Raw genomic sequence first — 23,140 nt, forward strand, 5'->3', positions numbered from 1 at the left:
GAGCCCACATGCCAAGGCTGGCACGGGTTACAGAGTAACTTCTAGGGCAGCAACTTAGTGAGACCTTTCTCAAGTTGAAAGTCAGGCTGGGGACACGATGCAGTGGCAGGGTCCTTGTCTAGCTGTGTGCAAAGCAGTGGATCCATCCCCCATGCCTCAAAGTGGGGAGCCGAAGGACTCTCCTTGTGCATTACAACACAGACAATCCTGGTTACATAGTAAGTGAAATGTACATAGTAAGTGAAATGAACCACACCCTAAAAGATAAATTCAATTCTCCTCACATGAGCTATCTAAAGTAGTCAAATTCATAGAATGAAAGACAAGGAGGTGTGTGACGGAGGCAAGAGGGAGATAATTAATTAATTAATTAATTAACATCCCAAACACTGCCCCCACCCAGCTCCCCCACAGAATCTTTCCCATCCCTTCTCCTCTGAGAGAGAGGGGCCCAAGGGAGATATTGAAACAGATACAGAATAATTTGAAATACCTTTGAATTGCAAGAGATTCGTCATACTGTATTTGCTACTTTAAATGACCAGGAGAGTAATTTGATTAAACATTCCTTACTATTTTTCAAAACAAAAATATATTATATGTATATGCTGTTATACCTAGTCTAAATTTTAAAATGATATGCGATTATGATATTAACATTGGTACTATATTAAGAGAGGTAATAGGCTCATGAGTTTATTCTGCAATCTTATTAAATTTTTATGTATTAGTAACATCTTTCCATACTAAAATATTAAAAATCACAGCCATACAATTTCAGAGATACAGTAGACATTAGCAACAATCTTATTACTATTTATTTACGTCTCTGTGTATATGCCATGTACATGCCTGTGGCGGGGAAAAGAGGATGTCGGATCTCACAGAGTTCAAGTTACAGATGTCCGTGAGCTGTCCAATGTGGGAACTGGGAACTGAACTCAGGTCTAGAAGAACTGCTGTGCTCGTAACTGCTGTGCTGTCTCTGCAGCCTCTTATCTTTCATTTTTAGAAGAGGAAAACTGTTAGTCATGTAACGAAAACATAACAAAAGCGTTCATCCCAAAACCACTTTTACTAAGCTGGGCATGGCACCTCATACATATAACCAGGACCACGAGAGGCTGAAGCAGTAGGATCCCTGTGAGGCCGAGGCCAGCCTGTACCACAGTGTACGTTCCAGACCACCCTAGACTGACTGTAAAATGAGGCCCTATCTCAAAAGAGAAAATACCCAACCTACTCGAGAAAAGTGACTCAGCCCACAAAGTGCTTGTTGCATAAGAACCTGACCTCAACCCCCAGCATCCATGTAAAGAAGGTGGGTGTGGCAGTGCTGGCCTGTGTCATCCCAAGGTTGTGGGTGTGGTGTATGCTAGCCAGTTAGTCTGTCCAAACTGGTGAGCTTAAAGAAACATCGTGGACAGCAGCTGAGGAAGATCTGTGATGCCAACATCTGGCCTTTGCATGTACCAATAGACAATGTGCACGTGTGCCTTCACAAATGCACATGTATAAATGTGTATATACGTACATACACTTGAAGGTACATCACAACCAAGGGTGGTAACTCCCGACCAATGGACAAAGACAGAAACTTTTCAATAGCTACCTAAATATTCCAAAAATAACTTCAGTAACAATTAATAGATGTGTGGAAGTCACAAACTTGTGAGAACTATAAAGGAGCTTTGGGGCTCCTTACTCAAATTACAAAAGCACAAAGAACAACCCAAAACAAAAGCAGGAATCTACCTGGCCGTGAGTCCGAGGCACCCTGGGCTATAAAATGTGTGCCTATCTCAAAAAACAAACCCCCAAATCTAAACCTTGAGACAAAAGTAAAAAGAGCAACAGGACGAGTCAAGAACACCTTCTCCTGGGGAGGCAGGGGGACGACCCTCCAGGAGACCTAGGCTCATTCACCGCTGACCCTCCCTATGAGCCTGCTAACAGTACTAGCCACAATACTTCCCCTCTCCCAGTCGGGATCACTGCCCACAAGAGACCCTTGATTAGAAACAGGAATGAATTGGAAAGGGCATTTAAGGAAGGGTGTAGTTGTACTTAACAGTGTAATAAAGAGAATACACCAAGAGGAGGAAACTGCCGATATATCAGGGCTGTCAACCCGGAGTCATGACCCTTATGGGAGATCACCTATAGATAGCCTTATATCTTGTATTTACAATATGATTCATAACAGTATCAAAATTACAAAACACTTCTATGGTTGGTGGTCACCACAGCATGTGAACTGTGCTAAAGGGTCCCAGTATTAGGAGGGTGGAGAGAAATTGTGGAATACAGGTGAAATTCAGGATAACCTGGTGTGCTCATAGGCTAACACTAAAGAGATAGCAGATCTCTTCACTGTGTGTGCACACATGTTGTTTATGTGAGTGGGTGAGTATATATATGTGCTGGGGACTGAACCCACAGCCTAGATGTTAGGCAAGTTCTCCATCTTCTACCCACATACCCAGAACCCTACAGATTTTTACAAACATGATGGTTGCCAGAATTAATAGAAATGGACTTAAAGTATCAACTACAATAGAATATTAACATCTTATGTTTATTTTGACTATGCAACTCAAAGGTCAACAGTAATTTAATGTTTAATATATACTAAACACACCACACACACACACACACACACACACACACACACACACACACACACACACTGGTTTTTCAAGACAGGGTTCCTCTATGTCCCAGTCCTGACTGTCCTGGAACTTGCTTTGCAGAGCAGGCTGGCCTTAAACCCATGGAGATCTGTCTCCCTTCCTCCTGAATGCTGGTTTAAAGATGTGTTCCATCACGCCCAGCTTAATATCATTTTAAGTACTAAAGAATATTGGAAATTAATATTTTATTCATGGTTTTTTTCTGAAAAATTTAGGGATAAAAACATGAATTACAGATGAGTTACTTGTAACATCATTTACTAGAGAGAAAAATGAATAGATTTAATGTTAATTATTAACCATCATAAAAGGACAATATTCTACACATCCTCACTTTACTATAAAATCATCTGTATAATTTCTGGGAAAATGTTGTACAGCAGTGAATATGGAATTTTGGGTGTTCTAAGTATTAAATTCATGGTCCAATCTGTACTCTGCAGTCAAAGTAAGGAAAAAATGTTCTGATGACATACATGTAACACAGATTTGGATGAATACATTTTTGGCTCTCTGTTACTATCAATTCAACGTAGATGCTTAGAAATGAAAGTTATTGTTTCCCACCACTATCAAGCAGTCTGGTAACTCACAGCTTCCATACAAGCCTCATGATAATTATAGTGTGTTCAAAGATTGTTCAGAAGGCAAAGAAGCCTGTAAAAGCATTCAGGAACTGTGTTTCAGTGACACGGGATGCCACTGTTCTTTCTTTATGGTTACTCACCTTTGGTGTTAAAGTGTAACAGACAAGATAATTGGGGGAAAGGCTACAATTACACTGCTGAATCAAGAAGCTATGCTTGTGAAAGAGACATTTTTGGCTTTATTTCATTCTATATAAGCTCTGAATTCTAAAATGAGTGATTTAAAATTCATAGATCGTGTCAATACAGATATGTATGTTTATTCATTCATCGAGTGTATGTTATTGGGAAGATTAATTATTTCAGGAATATACCTGTTAAGATGGATTAAGGATTTTACTTACTATATGTAAATACTATGAAATCTTCAAATGTCCCAGGTAACAGATATTAGATGAAGACATGACATTTCAGCTAATGAAGCGAAGCCATTTATCTTGAAACATTCATGCTACAGAAAAAGAAACCTTTGAAAGTGGCCTTAAGTTTGCAAAAATCAGCAACTTTAATCTACCCACTTTCTTCTGACCTTTACACTCAACCTCAAGAAAATGTTCAGCGACATAAATCCCATCTGGAAAGGCTGCTGCAGACCTCATTTTCTGCTGTTTTTCCATTAGGTATTTATGGGACTTGCTGGTGTTACAGGGGACCAGTAAAACGCCAAAGTAATCCTGCAGTTCCTGTGTATGAATTCAGCTTTCCTCTGAGATGCTAACTTTCCCCCCACTGCCAGGGCCCTTTCAGATCCGAGTAGAAAACTGAGACCAAAGGTGTCATGTTCTTTCGCTAAGGGGTGTGCTGGGGAGTTAGGAGCTGTGGGCAGGGAGAAAGAAAATGAACTGCACTTGGCTGTTTAAGAATTGAAACAAAAATTTTTAAGCCATTAAGGCAGTCTGTTACACGTTTGCACTAATTGAAGCCACAGCATGTGTTTATATGAGGTAGAAGAGGAACCCGAGAGTTTTAAAGTTTGAGGGTCTCAGCTGCGTGCATACCTTCTCTGGACGGTACAGGAAGCCAGCTGCTCCCATTTATGAACTGTATTGAACGCATGTGCTCCAGGATGCCCATGACGTAATGCGTCACACCACACTTTCAAACAGGCTTGCCAAGTGGGGGGTGGGAGGGCCGGGGGGGGGGGACACAAATATGTTAGCGGGACAGAAAACATTATAGATGTTTACGTAAAAAGTTAAGAAAGGAACCTTGTTACCGCTGGAGTGCTCCATAATCCGTTATTAAGTAGATGAAGAAGAAAATGAGTGAACTTAAAACCAACTCATTTATTACAAGTGCGGCTTCATTTTAAATCTAAACTAAGTCTGGGACAAAAACACATCTTTAAATTAGTCAATGATACCTATCTTATCCATTATGGGGAAAGTGGGAAAAAATACTAGCTATGGGACACTAGACTGTGAGAACAAATCTTCCCACAATTTATGTAACCAGAGCAATTATTCCCATTGCCCCTTCTACGTTAATGGAAGTTTCATCCTTCACTGTCTTCTTTTCTCTCACGAGGCACTTCCGATCCAGCAGCCAGGTTGCTGCACGTTGTGAGCGGCTGCTTCTCCTTGTAGCTACTGCCTCCTCTCAGGCGTCAGACCCTTTCCTGGGCAGTCACCTCCAAGACCATTCCCTACCATCAACCTGTGCCATACCTCTCTTAATGATTTTTAATGTCATGGGGAGTGTAACACACACACACACACACACACACACACACACACACACACACACATTCGTGTTTTCTATAGACTATAAAGTATTCTTTAACATTTCCCTTAACCTCTTGTGTCTCTGATTACAATTGCGCCTTCTCACTGCTCACTGGGCAGTAGCCATGTTGACCTCCATGCTACTTTGGAACATGTTCCCAAGCTCCTGGCACGGTGCCTACGTGCTAGTTATTGATGCCTAGATAGTGGTTCTCCCTACTATGTACCCGACTTGCTCCTTGAAATCTCAGTTTAGGCTCCACCTTCTTGTAATGTATTCCTCTATCTAAAACTGAAACATTCTTTCTCTAGGCCTGAGCATATTTTAACCCCGTGTTAATGCTTCATTTGTCTCTAGAGTTCCTGTAACTTTCTAGTATACCATGTATTTTTAAGGCAATATTTCTGGGAAAAAAAAAAAACCCTGAAGGTGGTGTTTCTGTTTGTATTGGTTAGGGGAATATTTTTAGTAGCCAGTGAAGTTACAACATGTAGTAACTGAGCTACCCATACGAAATATTTAACTTCAAGCACAGTGAGTGAAAATATGATCAAATCCTGTGTAATGGTCCTTCCTGGCACTACAGCAACAAGCATTAGTAAGCTAATCCACCATCTACTTTTCTAACATTAATTGTAGACCCTTACTAAGCCACACAGAGCTCTGAGTCTGGCCCAACCGTAATGAAGGAGACACAGCAAGCTGGATACCTGCCAACAAACACACACACGGATCTGTGTTTGGTCCTCAACAAGTACCCGGAAAGAGGAAGCAGCAGTAGAGGCCGCTCGGCACTGACAGGCGGTTAGTGAATCTGGTCAAGGGCAGATAGAGTCAGTATTAAAACAGCAAAACCAAAACACAGCAATGATAAGATAGTTGCTTAGAAATTTCTCAAGACTTTCACTTTTCTGCGTTAACTAAATCTGCTTGGTACATTACTTCGGAGTTCCGGAAGAGGATATTGAGATCTGTGCAAATCCACAAATCCCGACTCAGAGAGAGGTTAAACTTCTGTCTTATTGTAAATATATCCAAGAGCCACCTTTTTCCTGTGTCTATTTGACTTGGTGAGTCTTCTGGCCTTCCTATAGCTTATTCTCTGCGTTCACAGAGATTCCTGTCTCAGGGGAGCTCAGTGTGCGATGAGCTACGCAGCCCAACCGAACACGTCACGTTGGATCCTAGTCAGCTGACGCAATGTACACCCAGCACAGAAGCAACTGTGAGTTGCAGAGTGGAGGCTGGTGGTGTGATCGCCCCAGGCTGGCTCATTCAGTCTCCACTTGAGCAAGTTCACTGTGACCAGACTGTTAGACTTTGATGCAAAAATATCTAGATTAAAAAAATGATCAAATAGGAGATGTTAATTACTAATTCAATCATTTCCAGAAACTTCGGTAGTAAGTTGTATAAGAAAATCTGATATGGATTAAAGTGTTTTCCTTTCTTTCCCTCTTCCTCTACAGACCGATACACAGGAGTTTAGAGAGGTTGTTAGGAAGCACTCTCGAGGCCAGTGTTAGCTCTCCTAGGAGGATGGGGATAAAATCATTTTCTCCTGAAAGTCTATGTACCATCTCTAAATTTCTCCACATTACTAACTGTTTCTGGATTCTGTACGCTAGGTCAACTGCTAAGGGGCTCTTGTAATTAAACCACTCTGCTAAGGGATTTATCCAAAGCAGTGCACTGCATCTGCTGCTGCTGCTGCTGCTGCTGAGGTCTTTGTGCTCGGGAATAAAAAACAAAACAACAAACAAAAAAGGGACGCACAAGAAAGGGATTAGACTGTTCGCAAGACCTGCAAGGAATCTGCGTAAGATTTAAAACAGACATACGCTTTCAAAGTCAAGAACTTTCAAATGCAACAGTTAATCCACATAATAATTCAACAACCAACACAGGCTCAAAGTTCTAACAGATACCATATGTAACCTGTAATAAAACCTGAGTTAAGATATTTCAGGCAACAGTGTAATTTCATTTTCCATTTTTAAATACCCATTTATTTTTAGTTAACAGGCTATAATACAGCACATGAAAAAGCTGTCATTGTATAATAAAACCCTGGTACAGATAAGATATTTTATTATTTGTTAGATTTGGGGAGTAGCGTTGCAAAATGGACTTTCGAAGTTTTCAGTGTTTTTATATATTGCATATGCACGCTGAGGTCACTATTAATTGTATAGTCTGGTATCCATTAAAAGAGATCTACTTCAGGAAGCAGATAGGACAGCAGGAGAGATAGCCTTAGCCCACAAAACATACACATTCTGAACAATCGTTACACTGAAGACCTACTATGTGTAAAGCTATCGTAAAAGGAAGACATGTAAGCTATTCATGGAAAATAAAAACAGAACTAGTGTCACAAAGGGGAAAGGTCAGATAGCTAAAATATCCCACATTCGAGCCACGGTGAATGAATTAACTGAAATGTAATTAATACTGACAAGAATAATCAAAGCCTTTGTTCTCACCATTCATCCATGGGCAACGGAAGCCTCATGACCAGGAAGGTAAGAATGTTAAAGCAGTATCTATAGGTAGATAAAAACAGATGCTAACTGGTACAGAAAGAAATATCCTCATTAAAAAAAAAAAAAGCTACTATTTTGAGACAAAGGAACAAGTATCTAGCAGCTGACCCTGGAGAACCTGGGAACTTAAATGGCACTGTGAAAGGAAATGTCATTTTCTATTTCTGGTTTCTCAAGTTTCTAGTTGTTTTACTCCAAGGAGTTATTCTTTCGTATGCCTTAAACACAAAACTATCCTATAAATTTAAAGACAGAAAATTGGCAAGCCTTGGCAACAGTATTTCAGCATTACAATAGTGTCTTTTATTAGAAACCCTGGACTTCACATCCATTCATCTGCTAGACAGAACTTCCTGGCTAACAGTCCATTGTGATGACATAATTTCTGACAAAGACATTCTCAGTCAAAAGGAGATCACCAGGCGGATCCTTACGGTTCTCCTTGAACTATTTTCTCAAGCTGTCTGTAATTCATGGAAAGGAACATTCTATTAACAAGTCCACGTCACGTCCTGTTGCCTCAGAGTATCAAAACGGAAAAGCAGAAGTAAGAGCTTTGAGATTCCATATTTTTGTTAGGGACAATTCTCCTTTGTCTCTGCACAATGTCTAAATGGTACACGGTGAGAGGCAAGGTAAAATCTGGCAGAGACATTAAACCATTTGTCCTGAACATAAAACTATGAGTACATTTTCAGAACTCAGTGTCCTCAATCAAATCTCCCCACGAGCAGCACTCTAAAAATAGCCAATATCTGAACAACTGTAAGTATTCTACATGTTCTAGAATGTTTTACAGCCAACCGTACTATTTATATGTCTGAAGAGGAAAAAAAGTAAAGCCCCAAATCTGGATGATCTATCAATGTATGAAATTTTACAAATTGAGAATAGCAAACTTTAAGGTACAACAAATAAAACAAGTTCCACCCAGCATACATGCGTACAGGGGAGATCTGTGTGTCTCTGTGTGGATTACTGTGTGTCCTTGTCCAGAGGACCTTCTGGTAACAAAGGCATACAAAGGTTCAGAAAACCTGGAGATGCTGACTGAAACATGCCCCATGGCAGGTGGCCTTGCAGGGTTTCCTTTGGAGCAGAGGAGGAGCCAGAGAGGGGGGGGGAGAGGGAGAGAGGGGGGGGAGGGGGAGTGAGAGGGAGAAGGGGAGGGGAAAGGAGAGGGGGAGGGGGAGGGAGAGGAGAGGGAGAGAAATCTGTGAATCCGAGTCCCTCTCTCATTTGAAATTTGAAAATAAAATAGAGTGGCATCTGTTTAAGAAAGTGGTTTATCATGTCAGAAATATTCCTAGTGGTACAATGGCAGGAGTGAGGAGGTGGTTGTTTCAAGTCACTGAGGCAATGCAACAGCAAAGGCAGGTAGACAACACAGAGGGAAGGCCCAGGCTTACTGAGAATGTCTCCTCACTGCAGAGAGCTGAGTTTTATTTTAAGTACTAATATTTCCCAAACTGTGTCCACTTCAACTCAGATGTCTTGGAATGAAAAGGGTGGCTCATAAGGAGTGGTTCAGTCCCAGAGTGATGAAAAGAGATGTTCAGTCTGGTCTACCCTTGTACTTCCCAACTGTCTGGATGAAACTTTCTGTCATGGAATAGAACATGGGGGGATATCACATCTTGCCGTGTGTTCAGGGGGAAAGGGAAGAGGGAGTACTCCAACGAGACTGTTTATTATTTTCTGTCGGCTTGTTTCTGAGGCACAGTCTCACTTATCATTTATCACAGGGCAGACCACGAGGGCCCTGCCTGGCACCTTCTGACTCCTAACTGCAGAGCCATCTCTCCAGCCTCGATACTATTTCATTGTTCCTCCTTAAATGTTTCAGTTGTTCTCAGAGTTTGTCAGTTCCATAGTTTCAGTCATACTGCTGGGTTCGTTTCTTTGTTTTTTTCCTCCATGAGTATGCTTGTATATTTATTGTTAAGTTAAACTGAGCAAATTATGCCTGCCTACTACTTTTCAGAAACACCTTAGAAAGATGATATTTATCTATGAAGTGACCCTGTGTGTTTTACTGACTGCTCATTCAGAGGACCCGGGTTTAATTCCCAGCATCCTCTTGGAGGCTCACTATCCTACTGTTACCCCAGTTCCTCTTGAAGCACTGTGTGCATGTGGTGTACTTATAAACATACAGGTAAAACACAGTAAAATAAGATATACGGTATCAATGATTTCCAATAAACACACAAGATCAGTAAAGGTTTTTATCTTATTAATTTGGAAGCATTGCTTTTAGGACATGGCTGACCTTTACTAGACATTTTTCTTTTTAATGTGCTAGAGAAAGGTCCATTCACTGTGACAGGACCCCCAAATACAACATGTGTTAGCTATGAGAAAATATTGAGATCACTACGGTTCTCTGACATAAAATAAAATCTATTTTTAAATGGTTTACTTAAAGAAATTAATACTGTTTAAATCCAAGTCTCCAAATTGTCATTGCTTCCCAAGTTCAGCAGGGCTTCTATCGGGATGAAGACAAGCTTAAGACAAACAACTCTTAATGCATAAGACCAAAAACTTAATTAGTTCTTTAAAATTGTGGTAATTAGAATATGAATAGCCGGTGAATTACAAGTTTATAAATTGTTATAAATGACCAATGAAATAGTTGTGTCCAACTGTTTTTTTTTTTAATAAAATTTTAAAGGTTTCTAGAAGAAGCAGGAAAACAGGGAAGGAAATAACCCTAAAATGATGAAGTAATTTATAAAAGCAAAAATCACTCGACTACTAATAACTCCGAGTGAAATGTCATATAAAAGATTTAATTGCCTTAAATTTGTGAAAAGCTACCCAGGAGATGAACAAATTCACATCAATGAACTTCATTATACTAATAGGAGACCTCTGGCTTCAGGCCAAAGAGAACAAACAAAGCCCACCATTCTCACAGGGTTGTAAACTATCCAAAAGGGAGGGAGAGAGGGAGAGTCAAAGTAGCATGTTTGCATGATGGGAAGTAGATCAAACATTGATCAATCCAAACTGAGGAAATTGCAGACAGTGTCAGGAGATGGATGCGAGGGCTTACTCTTTCTCACGTGTCAACTTTTGTTATAAATGTGAGCGTATTAGGCATTTGGTAGCTGGATTTCCGTTAAAAATTTTCAATAAAATATTTGGATGGAACAGGTGTTCCTTGGATCTTTAAGAAATAATCTTTTATCATATTCTTATATATTAAATGATGCTTTGCACAATCAAGCAGAACACAAAATTACTAGGAAACAGGAACAATTTAAAACATCTTACTAAGTGACTATAAGATCTGAAGGTTCCAGAAATTATTCCTCCCTTTATAACCAAAGCCTTACATTTCGATTTTTTCAGAATTACTACCAATAATAAGTTTATAATTTTATAGATTAAAGTGACACTAAAGCCAAAAGTCTTAATGGTCTATGACAGGAGGAAGCAAATCTGAGTCTGTCTTTAGTTCACGTATAATCAGCTTTATGAATATTGTTTATTTATGAGTATCGGTAATTGGATCAGATAGACAGATGTGCCACAGTGCACAAGTGGAGGGCAGAGGGCAGCTCTGTGGCGTCAGTTCCCTTGAACTCAGATGTCAGGCACGTCACAACAAATCACAGGGTTTCCTTGACCTCACTGCATTCCTGGGAGCAGAATCTGTAAGCACTCACCTATGGCTTCCTACTCAAGATTGCTTCTGAAAACAAAGTCATTCTTGTTACTATTACTGTACCTCATTTATGAGTTTCCTGACATACATCTCAGAGATTGTCTCTATATTTGTTTATAAGCTTGAATACCTAGTTTCATTTCTTCCGTTCATACTCCTGTGTGTGGATTAACCACTGACTTCCAAGTTCTGTGGTGAACAGGAAATCCCTGAGGGCTGTGAGCGCAGCACGCAAAGCTAGTGACCAGCACCGACACGGCCGACAGAACCAGTAGATCTACAGAAAGAGTGAGCACTGGCATTCGTGTTTAATGACAGAATCCAAATTCGGACAAATTCTGATGTCACCCTGAAAAGTCAAAACTCATTCATCTAAAATGTATTATTCTTGGTTTCTTGCTAACGGAGTCTATTTCTTTTACTGCAAATTTACTGAAACTATTATTTTCTCAGGGTAAACTATATTTTTTTCTTAAGTTTTTAACACATCACATGTATACTATTGATCAATATGGGCAACTATATTGGAAATGAAATGTTTAGTCAATGTAATTGGTCTTGTTCTTTTGAATTCTCTTTCTACACAGATTTTAAAAAGAGAATTTTGAATTCTCTTTCTACACACATATATGTGTGTATGTATGTCTGTGTGAGTGCGTCACAGAGGCCTTGTTGTCCCTGGAGCCCGAATGACAGGAACAACAGTAAGCAGACGTGGGCCTGATGTATTCTGGGAAGCAAACTTGCATCTTCTACAAGAGCTCCACCCAGGGCTCTTAAGCTTTGAGCTATCTTTCCAGTCCCCTGAATTTTAAACTGTCCATAGCAAAATGAATAAATGAATGGAGGGAAGGGAGGGAAGGAGAAAGGGAGGGAGGGAGGGAGGAAAGAAGGAAGGAAGGAAGGAAGGAAGGAAGGAAGGAAGGAAGGAAGGAAGGAAGGAAGAGGTGGTGCAGGGGCAAGATGGTGCCATTAGGTAAAGGTACTTATATCTAAGTATGATGACCTGAGCTCCATTCCTGGGGTCCATAGCGTGCAGAGAATTACACTCTACAAGCTGTCTTCTGACTTCCAGAATTGTCCCAAGGCACATGCGTATCCCCCTCAAATAATTAAAAATTTGAAAATCAGAAATGTAAAAAAAAAAAAAAAAAAAAAAGAAGAAGCCATACTGTAATTATAATTTTTGATACTGAGTTAACTATTCTGCCATTTACTTCTTTACAAAGAATTAATCACATCCATTTATATGAATTCTGTCCCTACCTAATTTAGGAGTATTAATTTATGCCCAGTACTACTAAACTTTAATTTCTGACAAATGGGATGAAATGCCTATGTAGTCAGTCATTCCAGTAGGCTGCCTACATAGTTGCCTCTCCGCCCACCTCTCTTCCTGATTTGTTGACCAAAATGGATCAGGTCATCAGATGAAAATGAATGTCAAAGCTGGGTGCCACCTCAGGAAAGCTTCATATATAACTTCTTATCGTATTTTAGAGAACAGCAACGACACTCATCTTTGAGCTACCTGGATGGGATGTGTTCTGCTCTCTCTCTTTAATCAGAGACACCTCAGGATACACTGAAGAAGAAAACCATTAGAAAGATCAATTGACTTTTTTCAGAAATGCAAGTAAAATTTCATTTAACGCTGTAAAAGATGAAAAGTAGAGTCATGATTCTTACAAATTTTAGGTGTAATAACAGGAAAGGAAGTTCAGTTGCTATTCCTTTGATATACTTCTAACATTTAATTAGTGAGAGAATACAAAATAAAGCAATCTCTCTATCAGTGGACAGCACTGATCTAACAGATATCACACACACATGCACATACAATCACACAACACGCTTCAAATCCATCGGCTGCTCCTCCCAGCACGCATGACTGTTAAGATGAATTGCATGGATTTTTCCTGTGTATTCCTTTAAATTATTACGACAAGCAATATCTATTAACTATCTTATCAATGTAACACTATACAGCCCTGAAGCATCAAAAAGGTCAAAACTCTTACTCCAGAAGGGTTTCCTACAGGGGAAGAAGGGCACAAGGCCCTTCTCTCACGGAGGAAAGCAGGCTGTGCTGAGCACTAGACATGGAGTTTTGGGCTGCAGGTATGACCGTGTCAAATGAATAGAAGGGACAGATTTCAGGTTTGATTACTATTCAACAACTGTCGGACACTTTGAGGTGCTGTGTGAGAACATACTGTGTGTGTTCTGAGGTGCTCAGAAGCCATACGGTGCATTCCTGACTGTACCCTTGTTTGGTCACCTACAGCTGAGCACTCTGCTTCCAGCTGGTCTCGGAGGTCACTTTTACTCTGCCTCAGCATCCCAAGTGGTGTGAGACAAGGAACATGGCCTCACCTTCACAGGGGACTTGAAGTTAGCCTGGGATACACAAGATTTTTGTCTCAAAACAGCAAAGACCACCCAAAAGCAAAACTGAAAGTCACTCTCTAGATGGAGAGGTGTACATTCACTCATTGCTTCCACATTCCAACACAACTTTCTCCTTAGATCGCCTCATCTCGGAACTCTTTCCAAAGGAGGCAGTGCCTGGAAACCCTGAGCGGAGACACACGCAGTTCTCCCTGATGATGCCATTTCAGCCTCTGACCTTCAGACGTAACTACTGCACCTGGTCAGCTGATGTCTGGTGAGCCAATAATCTGGGTAACCTGGAAGCACTCGTTCCTTGACAAAGAGAAAGCCACCAGTGCTCCACTCCTGACCTCTTTTGGGTACCTATGGTTCTTGGACTGCTTAGCTAGTCTGGATAGAGATTCAGGTCAGTTCCTTGAAATGAAGGGGTCCTTCCCATCCAGCCTAAGGCTAGTCTGGCAAAGGAATCCCAGAGAGTCACCTGTCTCTGCCTTCCCTGCCACTATCATGCCTGGCTTTCTACGCGCGCGCGCGCGTGTGTGTGTGTGTGTGTATTTCAAGGATCAGATTGAGCTTCTAATGTTTCTTTGGCAAGCACTTTCTTAGGCTATCTTTCTACCCTATAACATACATTCTTAGGGGAAATGATTCCCTAAAGATGCATAAATTATTCTCTAAGGGTCATAAATTATTCATTAAACATTTACTATGTGCCGGATCACTTAATTAAGAACCATTGGATATTTTTTATTGATTTAATTGTCTTTTGAAGTAAGTGCTCTCATGATTTCTACTTTACAGAGGTGAATCTAAGGTGGGAAACGCACAGCAATAGAATATCGACCATAATATCAGAATCATCTCAGTTTATCACGCTGGTTACGAGGGGAAACTCATAACCATGGAAACTAGAGCAAGCCGTTTGACATCAGATTACTTGGGCTGGAGAGATGGCTCAGTGGTTAAGAGCACTGACTGCTCTTCCAGCGGTCCTGAGTTCAATTCCCAGCAACCACATGGTGGCTCACAACCATCCGTAATGAGACCTGATGCCCTCTTCTGGTGTGTCTGAAGACAACTACAGTGTACTACTCATATACATAAAATAAATAATTCTTTAAAAAAAAAAAGATTACTCTTGAGTTGAAGAGCACGAAGGAACAACAAACAGAAGAACGTCCCATTTTTCTTCTGTCAAAAAGCAGGGCATAAACTTCCCATAACTTCTGAAAGAATGGAACTTCTGTACTTACAAGGAAGGATTTTCTTCTCGGGTCAGTGATGTGCTTGGTGTTAGAACATAGGTAGCATCTTCAAGGCTCAAGACTGCGTCAGAGCCTCAGCAAAGAAGAGAACGGTCCTCACTTTCAGTACCAGCAAGAGAACTTTTCCAGTTTTATCAACTTTATCAACTAGCCTTACCTCCCCAGGCATTTCCTAGCAAACCCCTCCCAGATCTGATATTTACCCTTCTCACTAAAAGCCCCAACCTTTTTTTGTCCAGTCTTTCCCAATGTTTATCTATCGATAGTTTCTACTCAAAACGTAACTCATTCAAATCCTAATGAATGAACCTAAGAAAGTCTGTGAAGGAGGTTTCGTTCCTTTATGATCGTAGCTTTGTCCCTCCTATGGTGGATGAGGTCATGAAGGGATACTCAAGTATGGCAAACAGCACAGTTACAAATGTAACAATCGGCACGGGTGGGCAGGGGTGGCACACACCTTTACTCCAAGCAGAGGCAGGGTGAGTTCTGAGTTCAAGGCCAGCCTGGGCTACAGAGTGAGTTCCAGGATAGCCAAGGTTACAAAGAGAAATCCTATACCAACAAACACAAAACAAACCCCAGCATGTTTAGAGCATGTATCATGTGTGTGTATGATCATGTATGTGTGTGTATGTATGTATGTGTGTATATGTGTGTATATGTGTGTGTGTGTGTGTTTTACTGGGGATTGAACATAGGGCTTTGCACATGCTAAACTCAGACTATCAGTGAGTCACACACTCAGCAATATATGCTGTATAGAAATCATTATTATTTTTGGTACAAGCAACTTAACAGGCTCAAAATTTATGTGCTTTACTACTGAGCTACAGCCAGACGTTGGCAGGAATTATTAGTGAGGGTAAAGCTAGAGCAAACTTGAGTTGTTTGGCACAGGGTGGGGTTGGGGAGGGTGGGAAGGAAGAACTCCAGTGAGGAACACATGATGCTATAAATACAAACTACATATGCCTTGCTATATCTAGTTCCCAGGGAGGCTGAGGCAAATGGTAGCCGGGTTGAGGCCAGTCTTTCTGCCTCAGAAGAATACAGCTAAAATACACAATGAATAAAAACAAAATGAAATAACCAAGAAACACTGAATTGCACAGAGTGAATGGAAGTGAGAAAGTCACTAATTTACGTGTCTTTCAATATATTTCCAAACTGCAAATGTAGTAAGAAGCAAAAGACTAGCTGGAGATATTTGTCGACCAATTATCCCTCACTGTGGACCTGGACTCATTTGCATAAAGGAGGAAGAACTCTCAAACACAGCCTTCTATCTCACTACTTCCTAGGAGAGCGGCCAACCGTTTGGAACACAGAGTTTACATCCCAAGTCATGGGATATAAAGTCCTCCTGACCCCTACATACTTACCGCCCTCATCCCCGGCATTTCCCCACACGCAGCTGCCCTTAGTATGCCACAATTTGGTCTACTGGCAAGCTTGATACGTACTCTTTGAAAAATGGATTGACTTACACGTAGGTTTTGAAGCTGTGCCTTATATCTCCCTCCTAGAAATTTAAAACGAGTATTTTAAAAAGAGAGACTGGGGGCTGGGGATTTAGCTCAGTGGTAGAGCGCTTACCTAGGAAGCGCAAGGCCCTGGGTTCAGTCCCCAGCTCCGAAAAAAAGAACCAAAAAAAAAAAAAAATAAATAAAATAAAAAAATAAAAAGAGAGACTGCCTGGAATGGCTCCCGGGAAAGCCGCAAGATGGTTCTCCCTCTCCTGCAAAGAAGGGTGAGCGGTTTGAATGAGCAGTAGACAAACAATTGGTATTAAATCAGTAATAAAAAAGTGAAGACCTTTCAAAGTACACATCATTCATTTCCACATTCACCTGGCTGAATTTATTAAGAATTTCTGTATTAGGTTTTGATTAAAAAGTTGTTTTTCGGGCTGGAGAGATGGCTCAGTGGTTAAGAGCACTGACTGCTCTTCCAGAGGTCCTGAGTTCAAATCCCAGCAACCACATGGTGGCTTACAACCATCTGTAGTGAGATCTGATGCCCTCTTCTGGTCTGAAGACAGCTACAATGTACTTACGAATAAATAAATCTTAAAAAAAAAAAAGTTGTTTTTCCTAACTACTTAAATGCAATAAAAATGTTTAGGCTATAAACTTACTTCTAATCACTATTGAAATCAATTATCTAATTCCCTACTGAAATCAGCCTTATCAAAAAATCTTATAGAATGATTAATCTGTGTACCTGTATTTAAAGAGCCCCGCCTTGGAAAGGCAGATTCGTGAGAGAGGTTCAGTGTGTGAACGGGGATTCCTGAGGGAGGAGAGCAGTTCTAACTCTTTCATTTATACTTGACGGTTTCCATTAGCCTTTCCTAGAATTCTCAGTAAACAACTCCTGACACTCGCTTTATGATTTAGGTAAGGCTCAACAGGCATGTCCTCTAAATAAGGAAACCAAGGTTAAGAGAGGTTAAATGGCTCGGAGTAGAACAGAGATGGCACTGGCTGTATAACTGGGAGGCTCTCAGGAACCAATTCACCCTTCCCTCCACCATGTGCAAACACACTGTAACGTGACATTATAGACCAAACAAGTCACTTCTCCAATGCAGCCGCTTCCTTCATCCAGAGGCACTCTATAAACACATCAAGGAATCATGGCTATGACACCTCCAAATTAATTTCATTAAACAAAAATTATGTAATAACTGCTTTGTAGCTTATACTAGAGAATCCGTTTAGAAACAAGAAACGCAGGTATTGATATTCAAATTTATGTATATTTAAATTAGAAAATTAATTTTTTATTTAGTGTGTGTATTTCTGTGGGCGTTGAGGGCCACAGAGCACATGTGGAGGTCACAGGACAATTTATGGGAGTCAGGTCTTTTCACCTTCACATAGGGTTGGGAGAACAAACTCAGGTAGTCTAGTTTTCGCAACACAGCCTTACCTGGTGAGTCAGCGCTCTGGCTCTCGATTTAGACATACTAATGGCATTTAAATTGTTCTCAACACATCAGTTACTAAAACCTCAAAAATGTATCAGGTTAGGAACAGCTGATTTTAGGACTTTGTTTGCTCTGTTTTTGTTTAGTGGAGAATACATGTAATACCCATCCACGTTATTTCTGATCTAGAAGAGGAAAAGAACCGAGCTAAACTGTATAGGCAAACAGGTAAACAGTCTATGTAGCCGCACTGTAGCTGTATGTTTTGCAAACATGAGTATGCAAATGTGAGCGTGCATGGGTGTGCAGAGGTCTGGGCGGGATGATGGTGTCTCCTCTTGCTCACCTCTTTACTGACTAAGCACAGAGTCTCTTCCTGTACTGGAGCTATCCTGTGGCCAACAAGCTGGTGGGGCTTGCCCTTCCCTGTTCCCCACTGCTGGCGTTACAGACACTGCTACTCCCCAAGCTACTTCTGCAGTCCCTGTAAGGATTTTTTTTAGGGAAATATTGAAGAACTCTTTGTAATCCAGTGCTTATATTTGTTCTTCCAAGTTAGTCATTATGACCATAAAAACAGTTTCCATCAGTGTTTATTCTTACTCTCTTCCTTCTCCTTTTCTAATCCGCATGCGTGTGCCACTGTAATCAGATGTTGAGAAAATTATTATATTGTCACAGGAAATGGATTTTGTGACTCCTGGTGGGAAATAAAGCAAGCAGACAAATGAACCATTACGGGAAAAAGGCCTTATCTGTTCTGAAAAGCAATGGATCAAGATATTAATGATCATCACCTCTGAACTCGCTGCTGGATGCTGAAGAATTTAAGTCCCTTATCACTGGAATAAAAAGGAATAGCTTCTTTAAAAGGCCAGGCCCGCGTTTCCACAATATAAATTATGTATTTATCTTGTCAATGCAAAGAGCCAGAAGCAGGAGCGGTGGCCTTAGAACACACTCCCAACCCGTGCTACCGAGGAGCAGATACCCTTCTCAGTTCTCTGAATGGACACTTCAAAATACGCAAGGAAACAAGAAACACTTCACCTACAAAAGAAAATCTAGGAAACAACTTAAAGAGATCTACTCTCAAATAGAGTTCAACTTAGTTAAGAGAACAGGACCAAACAGGGGATATGGGAGTCTCTACAGTTCAAAGCACAGATTCATCACAAAACAGACAGCGTTGCCCCATTCAAAACACAAACCCTAGGACCCTTAGGAAGAGAGACGGCCGCTTTCACATTCACTGTCAGCACTGAACCTTTGCCTAATGACTGCTCCCACGTAGCTTCATTAAGTGTGAAGCATTTCTGGAGTAGCGTGGGGAATTAAGTAGTATCTGTACAAGGAATTAATTTCTGTGGCAAAATGCATTTTCAGCCAAATGACTAAATTACTACTAGACAGAGCATTTTGTTCATTTAGGGACACGTTGCCCAGGCTCAGGGAGTCCCATAGAGTTAATCATCTTACAAGCAGGTCAGCTGCATAGCTGTGAAATGAAGAGGCAGGTCACAGAATTGGCGACCTATAAAGTTCTGGTATTGATTCTTCCTCACTGGCTTATCGGCATGAAAGTTTCACTGCAAATAGTATAATGTGTTTATCCAACAGGGTCTGCAATTTGGTGAGAAAGCCAATTCTAACACAGTGTTAGATGAAAATAGAAAAAACGAAAAAAGCTGAGGAGATGGCTCAGCGGGTATAGCACACGCCAAACACACGTGCATACCAGGGTCTGGATACCCAGAGCAATATAAATAGTTCGGGGCCTGCCTGTACTTCCAAGCCTTGGAAGGGGTGTGTCTACAGGGTGGGGGAGGGGGAGGTCCTTGGAACAAGCTGGCAATGAAAAAAATTAATAAAAGAGAAGAAATAAAATATCAGTTGTGCCATTTTTATATGATATACTTCTTTAGTGTGTTACAACTCCTCACATCGGCTGCTTTAAAACTATAAATAAATATGCACCCAAATATTAATCTCTTTGCATGCTTTGTTCTTAGATGTACCAACAGTTCTAAGTAATGCGAGAGTTCTGAAGGGCAAGGGGCCTAGCTTGCTCACACAGTGCTTGCCCAGCACAAATAACTCTCTGGGTTTGACAGCCAGGCCAGGTAGAAATGAAAGATGAACACATAATTAAAAGAAAACCAAATGCCTTTTGGATTAGGGATAAAGCTCCGTAGAGAAGTGTTTGCCAAAGCACATAAGGGGTAGGAAAAAAGAGTCCCGTCAACACTATCCGGTTCTCATATTCAACAAGGTGAGATGTACAACTGTATATTATAAAATACAATTTAATTAAGAACATTTCAGACAGGGTCTCATTGCGCAACTCTGGCTTTCCAGGAACTCAAGCAAACAGCTTGCTTCTGCCTCCCATGTTCAGACAATTTCTGTATGCTATCAGAGACATGGAGGCATCGTCCCTGGAGAAGTCGTTTATCAATGAAGACTCTCTAACCACATTCCTTACAAAGCTTCTAGCCTAAGACAGTCACCAAATGTACATCCTATCATTATCGATTGACCTACCCTGGGCTCTCCTCATGACTCATATATTGTCACCATCAATATATGCTCCCTATCAATGGCTTCTTTCCCTTGGCAAAATAGTTTCGAGAATTGTACGTGTCAAAGCAGGTGTGAACTTACTGTTACCCTTTTAAATACTAAACTATATTCCAGTGTGGATATAGTTTTCTTTTTCTTTTTCTATATTTCACTATTTAATTATTTTTATGTTTCTAATTTTTTAAAAATTATTTTTAAATTTTAAATATTTAGCATTTAATTAATTATATATTCTAACTATGTGTTTATTTTTCACGTTTTGTTTTAAAGGATAGACAGAAATTATACACATTCCAAGCACGAGATGAAGCTTCTTGATATATGTACCGTGTGGAATGACTAACGAAACCCAAATAATTAACACAGCCGTGGGCTCACAAGCTGTTTGTAGAGTAAGGAGAGTTGAGTTTCTCAGCAGATTTCAAGTCTACAATGTGTGATTTTAAAGATAATCACTATGGCTTACGTTAGACCATAGTAGACTTACTCATCACATAATGGAGGGTTGGCCCCTTCAGACCAGCATCGTCTCTTCTTCCCAGGTTTCCTCTGCTCATCAGTACCTGTGCCTAGGGTACGGTATGGCATCCACCTTTCTGTGCCTAGCCTATCTGGTCAAGAGTTACTGCGAGAGGCAGGATTTCCTCTTCCTTGTCTTTTTCTTTAATTTTTACATATGGTGTCAGGTAGCTACTAAAGAACAGTTGCCTCCAGGCTTGTGATCCTCTTATCCTGAGTCCTGGGATTCCAAACAAGCAGGTGCCACCATGCCTGGCTAGCACGGTGTTGCTCATTCTAAAATGTTAAAGAGCACTGCACTGTGTGCACGCGCCGTACAGCAGATCTTTTCTCTGTTCGTTTGTTGATATGGACTTATGTTATTCTTGCAAACGTGTCTACTACGGACGATGCTGGAGCGAAACGAATGCGCCTCTTCCTCAGATACACTGACATCATCTTAATCCCAAGCAAATTCAGACACAGAATCGCTGGATCATCTGTTTTTGAGAAACTTCCGGTGTACCATGGTAACGATCCCAAGCTATATTCTTACAAATGCACAGTACACAGGTATGCCTTCTCTCTGACTTTCCATTTGTGTGTGTGAATACATGTTCATGTGAGGTGTACATGAATGTTTGTGGTGGGTGTGTATATGGCATAGCTCGATGTCCACTGTCAGTCTCAGTTGTTCCCCACCTGAATTTTTATTACTTTTTCTATTAGTAACCTTTTATTTTCACTGTGCCACAACATATCATATTAATATAATTAAAATATAACATGCTATAATAAATTCCAAAAGCACAATTTTAATACACTTACTACAACATATTCTATGCAATCACATATAATGAATGGGCCATATAATTTTGTTTCACTTTTGGTACTGTATTTTAATTACATGTCTCTCTTTCATCTCCCCTCCGCAGTCATGTTCAGCTTGGGGTCTTTTCCCACCAGTTGTGTTGCATGCATACGTGTACCTGTACATTCGCACATTCCCAAGTATTATTTGTTGAGTCCAACTAATGTTACTTGTATGTATGTTTTCAGGGTGGACCATTTGACATTTCCTGAGGGGGCATCTCTCTCCTCTAGCCCTCCTCAGGGGACTGTAGCTTTCTTTGCAGAGTTGACGCTTCACAGACGTTGAGGGTCAGGGTCTCTCACTGGATCTGGAGTGCACTAATGTGGCTAACCTGGCTGGCCAGCGGGATCCAGGGACCTGCTCTCACCTCACTCTCAAGCACTTCCTCGGCCTCGACGTTTTAATAGTAACTGCCTTTACAAGCAGAAGCCAGACTTCGTGTGCTTGTGATTTGCATGTCTTCTGACTGGTAGCACTCAGTTCACCATGGTAACTATACCAGTTATGCATTCGTACCACATTCGTACATGCTAAGATGTATATGAATATACAATATATGTGTGCGTGCAATTGATTGCATATTCTTGGCCAGCTATACATCTTCCTCAGAAAAATATCTACTTAGGCTTCGGCCCCGCTTAAATTGCTTATGAGTTGTACTGAATTCATTACAAATTTGGATATTTCACTACTTATCATTTCATAAATATGTCCTCCCATCTTCGGATGGCTTTGCATTCTGCTGTTTCCTTTAGATGACAACAGGCATCACTGGATGCTCTGTGAAGTGGAAACGTACTGTTCTGGCAGTTTCTTGCTGCTTCCACACACATTTAGGCCGACTAGCAGTGTGATGTCAGCTGATGCAGGCTTGTGTGGAGTTTTGCTAGGAGAGGCTGACCCCATGGAGGACACGAGAGAGGCATGGCAGAGAGCTTTTGGCATCCATGATCGTCTTGGTTGCTCTTGCAGACTCCTGGCGATTCCCATGAGGCCTGCTAGATTCTACTAGGTTCTACCAACACTGCTGATTTGTGCTTGCTATCCCGACACCGCTGAACTGGATCAAACTGCCACTGCTGAATCCTGTGAGCTGAACTGATTCCTTGACAACGCAGATGGGATTTGCTCCAAAGAACAATTTCTGCACAGGTTCACTTTCCCTGGATCCTAATAACCTTTCTGTCCTACTACCTCTGGTGGGTGGTGGGCTGGAAGGGAGGCTGAAACATTTAAGAACCCATATTAAAAGCTGGTTTTGAAAATATGTAAGTTTACAGCCCTGCTTGTTTAATTTTGCTCTG

At 40.8% G+C, this 23,140-nt stretch overlaps 1 protein-coding gene and 1 long non-coding RNA gene across 3 annotated transcripts in view; one reads left to right on the plus strand and one right to left on the minus strand.

Annotated features, from left to right (window-relative positions):
* The window catches only part of Adk (adenosine kinase), a 383,203-nt gene that overhangs the window by 148,300 nt on the left and 211,763 nt on the right, over nucleotides 1–23,140 (minus strand). The gene's annotated exons all lie outside the window — the stretch shown is intronic.
* Nucleotides 978–21,963, plus strand: LOC120097065 (uncharacterized). The gene is made up of 3 exons (XR_005494246.2): nucleotides 978–8,158; nucleotides 13,817–13,955; nucleotides 14,483–21,963. It is a non-coding gene; the product is annotated as an uncharacterized LOC120097065 (long non-coding RNA).

The sequence above is a fragment of the Rattus norvegicus genome, chromosome 15 (assembly GCF_036323735.1).
Source record: "Rattus norvegicus strain BN/NHsdMcwi chromosome 15, GRCr8, whole genome shotgun sequence".
Lineage (NCBI taxonomy): Eukaryota > Metazoa > Chordata > Mammalia > Rodentia > Muridae > Rattus > Rattus norvegicus.